Here is a 5,111-nt window from a genome sequence, read left to right as displayed (position 1 = left end):
TCCCCCACCTCCACTGCTTGATGGGATCAGAGATGCAAAGATTGACACTGTCTGAGTGAGAAAAAAAATCTCCTTATCTGAGTCTTAAATGAGAGATTTCTTCTTTTAAATTGTGCTCCCTAGTTCCGATATGTTTGCTGGATCGAGCAATGGAAAGCAGTCTAATGAGTCACATTTAGATGTGCTGAAAGCGGCCCATGTCACGATAGGGCCAGGGGTATGGGTGGAAATATTGGACATAGAAGGCACTAAAATTATTGAACTCAATATTGAGTCCAGAGGGCAGCAGGGTCCCCAAATGGACAATGAGATGCTGTTCTTCCAGCTTGTGCTGAACTTCATTGGATCACTGCAGCAAGCTCAAGACAGAGATGTTGCCCAGGGAACATGGTGGGGGTGGAGGGGAAGGTACAGGCAACAAGAATCCCAGGGTCATGTTTGGAGATAGAACGTAGGTGTTCTACAAAGTTGTCTCCCAGCCTGTGTTTCATCTCCCCAATGTAGAGACCACATTGTGAATAGCGAATGCAATAGACTAGATTGAGTGAAATGCAGGAAAATCATTTCTTCACCTGGAAGGTATGTTTGGGCCTTGGATAATGAGGAGGGAGAAGGTAAATGGGCAGGTGTTACACCTTCAGCGATTACAGGAAGAAGTGCCATGGGGCTGTGGGTGGGTGTTGGGAGTGAAGGAGGAATGGACCAAGGTGTCCTGGTGGGAACAGTCCTTGTAGAAGGCTGACTAGGGAGGGGAGGGGATTATGTGTCTTGTGATGGCATCCCACTGGAGGTGGCAGAAATAGTGGCTAATGATCCTTTGGATGTGGATGCTGGTGGAATGATGGTTGGGGGCTCTATTGGACAGGGAAGGGAAGGGGTGAGGGCAGAACTATGGGAGATGGGTTGGATATGGCTGAGGACCCTATCAACTATGGCGATGGATAGTCCTCGGTTGAGGAGAAAGATGGAGATGTAGATACTGGGAGAATGGAATGGAGTCTTTACAGGAAACAGGGTGTGAGGATGCACGGTTAAGGTAATTGTGGGAGTCAGTGGGTTTGTAGTGGATATCAATGGAAGGCCTATCCCCAGAAATAGAAACAGATGTTCAGGAAGGGAAGGGAGGAGCCAGAGATGGACCAGGTGAAGTTGAGAACAGGGTGGAAATTAGAAGCAACATTGATGAATATTTCCAATTCCAAACATGAGAGGGAAGATGTCAGTGATATAGTGGAAAAAGAGTTGTGGACAGTAGGTTTGGAACAAGGAAAGTTCCCCATCCCAGTCTTCAGGCAATTTGATTCATTCCATTTGATCGCAACAAATGGTTGGAGGCACTAGATGCTGCAAAAGCTACGGGTCCTGACACATTCCAGTAATAGTACTGAAGGCCTTCTGCTCCAAAATGTGCTGCTCTCCTTGCCAAGCTCTTTCACTACAGTTTCATCTTCCAATTACAATATGGAAAATTAACCAGGTATAACCCATGCATGCAAAAAAAAACAGCACAAATCCAACTCAGCCAATTACTGTCCCATCAGTCTACTCTCGATCATCAGTAAAGTGATGAGGTGTCATCCACAGTACTATCAAGCAGCACCTGCTCAGCAATAACCTGCTCAATGATGCCCAGTTTGGGTTCTGCCAGGGCCACTCAGCTCTTGACCTCATTACAGCCTTTGTTCAAACACGGACAAAAGAGCTGAATTCCTGAGGGGAAGGGAGAGTGACGGCACTTGACATCAAGGCTGCATTCAACCGAATGTTGTATCAAGGAGCATGAACAAAACTGGAATCAATGGGTATCGGGGGCAAATTCTCCGCTGGTTAGTGTCATATATGGCACATACGAAGACGGTTGCAGTTTTTGGAGGTCAGTCATCTCAGCTTCAGGACCTCTCTGTGTTTGAACACGGACTACTTCAGTGCGTGAGGAGCCACGAATGGTGCTGAACATTGTGCAATCATCAGCAAAAATCCTCACTTCTGACCTTTTAGAGTCATACAGATGTACAGCACAGAAACAGATCCTTCAGTCCAACTCGTCCATGCCGACCAGATATTCTAACCTATTCTAACCTTGGCAGCATGGTGGTTCAGTGGTTAGCACTGCTGCCTCACACTGCTAGGGACCCAGGTTCAATTCCTGCTTTGGGTGACTGTCTGTGTGGAGTTTGTACATCCTCCCTGTGTCTGCATGGGTTTACTCCAAATGCTCCAATTTCCTCCAGCAAACCAAACATGTGCAGGTCAGGTGAATTGGCCATGCTAAATTGCCCATAGTGTTAGGTGCATTAGTCAGGGATAAATATAGGGTAGGGGAATGGGTCTGGATGGGTTACTCTTTGGAGGGTCAGTGTGGATTTGTTGGCCTGTTTCCATACAATAGGGAATCTAATCTAGTCCCATTTGCCAGCACTAGGCTCATATCCCTCTAAACCCTACCTATTCATAGGAAATTAAATGTTGTAACTGTTCCAGCCTCCACCACTTCTTCTGGTAGCTCATTCCATACATACACCACCCTCCATGTGAAAAAGTTGCCCCTTAGGCCCCTTTTATATCTTTCCCCTCAAATCCTAAACTTATGCCCTCTAGTTCTGGACTGCCCTGCCCAGGGAAAAGACCTTGTCTATTTACCCTATCCATGCCGGTCATGGTTTTATAAACCTTGAGAAAGTCAGGGAAGGTCATTGACGAAGCAGCTGGATGTTGTTTGGGCCAAGGACACTACCCTGAAAAATTCCTACAGAGATGTCCTGGAGCTGAGATGACTGACTTCCAAACACCACAACCATCTTCCTATGTGTCAGGTATGAGTGCAACCAGTGAAGAGTGTCCAGCTCCAATTCCCATTGTCTTTATTTTGTTGGGGCCTGTGATGATACACTTTGCCAAACATGGCCTTCATGTCAAGGGCAGTCACTTTTCCTTTCCTCTGCAGCAAGGGTTACTGTCTGATTTTGAACAATAGCTTGAATGAGGTTAGAATTTGAATGGCCCTAGCAGAAGCCAAACTGAACATCATTGAACGGGTTATTGTGAAGCAAGTGCTGCTTGATGGCCCATTTACTAATTCAGCTCAAGAAAGGTGGGAGAGATAAACCAGGAAACTAGAGGCCAGTGAGTCTTGCAATAAAACTTGGTATCAGGTAGACCAGGCATGCTGGTTCCCAATCAATAACAGTACGTTACCATCATCCCAATTGTCAAGTTCAGTCTGAGTCATTACCCAGAGGCTTCATTAAAATACTAGGCCTGAATCCTGGCCACATTCCTCGCAATGAATGAACCAATTGGACAGCTCGGGAGAGTCAGGAGCCAGTCAGAGTGGGGCTATGTGGTAAACATTATTGGATGAAAGAGAAAGGAAGCCAACCCTGGGTCAGGGATGCTCTTGGCTTTCTTGTGCTGTGCAGTAGAACCAGTAGAAAATAAAATTCACAAATCTTCTCAATCCTCTTCCAGGTTAGAAATCAGACAATACCAGGTTATAGTCCAACAGGTTCATTTGAAATCACAAAGGGCAGGGGTCCAAAAGCTTGTGATTTCAAATAAACCTGTTGGACTATAACCTGGTAACATTTGACTTCTGACTTTGACCACCCAGTTCAACACCATCTCTTCCAAATTGCAGTTCAACTCCCTGATGGAACTGACCTTGGGCACTGACCAACCTAAACAGAGTTAAAATGGTATTGAACGTTGATTTGATCTCGGGGTCTGATATCCCAGGAGAATCTAGCTGAGCGGCATCTTACACGCAGTGAAATCAAAACATGACAATGAGAATGAGAAGAAGGCAGTGAGGAGAATATTCCTCCCCTCCTGTCTCTCTCTCTCTCTCATACACACACATGTGCACATAAATGCTGGTCTTGTTGGCAGCACAGCGGGGGTTAAAACTGAAACTAGAGCTTGTTTTGAGAAGAAACAACAAGCCCTGTGATTTGTCACACTGCTGTGAAAGTGCAGGGTGACTCAGCTGCCAACTCAATCTGTTGCAGGGGCTGAGTTCATTCTTCTTTAATGACATGGGGTACATTGAGATGACAGCCAGGCGCAATGCCTTGCTCCATGATCTATTTTTTTCTACCATTTGTTGTAGTGATCACATTCCTTGCTGGGTGTTTCAGACTGGATACTGGCTGCTGATGATAGGCACATCAATGATAAACTAAGACAATTACATGCTCTAGTGGAATTTGTCTGTGACAGACTGGGAAATATTCTCCCTGCTCACTCTATATGTGGCTCCCTGACCAAATCATTTCTCCCATTTTTTCCTTGACTTGTTTGTGTAACAGCATCAGAATGCAACTAGTGGCTTCTCACAAACCATGGCACATTCCAGGCAGCATCCGTCAAAATAAAACAGAGTTAACTTTAAATCAAGTGACTCTTCTTCAGAACTGACTGGACTTGAAATGTTAACTCTGTTTTCCTCTCCACAGATGTTATCAGATTTGCTGAGCTTCTCTAGTCCAGGACATCCTCAGGATAGTGTCTGAGGCCCAAAATTCCTTTTTTGGTTCCCTCCTTCACTCCCCTTGACACCGAGTTCTGTAGTTGATGTTTCAATGTTTAATTGAAAAGACACAAAACCTGGGAAAATTCCTTTTTCTGTTTGGGACTGTGAATTTATGCAGCTTACTACAAGTGCAAGATCCAAATGACAAGCCCAACTGATACCTTACATTGGTTGTTAGTATATCTTTGTACAGTCAGAAATGTTCAGTAAGCGCTGTGCAATCATGGAATCACAATTCATGTTGGATACTTTGCCAGCAATTATTTGAATTCTGAAATGCAGACTGGACGATCCATCTTGGTTTTGTTCTAAATCCCTAACATCACAAATGTCAGTCATCAGCTAATTTGATTCACTCCATGTGATATCAAAAAATGGCTGGAGGCCTGGATATGGCAAAAGCTATGGGTCCTGACAACATTCCAACAATAGGACTGAATAGAACTTGCCGCTCTCTTAGTCAAGCTGTTCCAATACAGTCACAACACTGGCATCTACCTGACAACTTGGAAAATTGCCCATGTATGTCCTGTAAACAAAAAACAATCCACATCAAACTTGAGAGTGTGTTGCTGGAAAA

This window comes from Hemiscyllium ocellatum, chromosome 3 (genome assembly GCF_020745735.1).
Source record: "Hemiscyllium ocellatum isolate sHemOce1 chromosome 3, sHemOce1.pat.X.cur, whole genome shotgun sequence".
Classification (NCBI taxonomy): Eukaryota; Metazoa; Chordata; class Chondrichthyes; order Orectolobiformes; family Hemiscylliidae; genus Hemiscyllium; species Hemiscyllium ocellatum.
Note: the sequence above shows the minus strand (reverse complement) of the source record.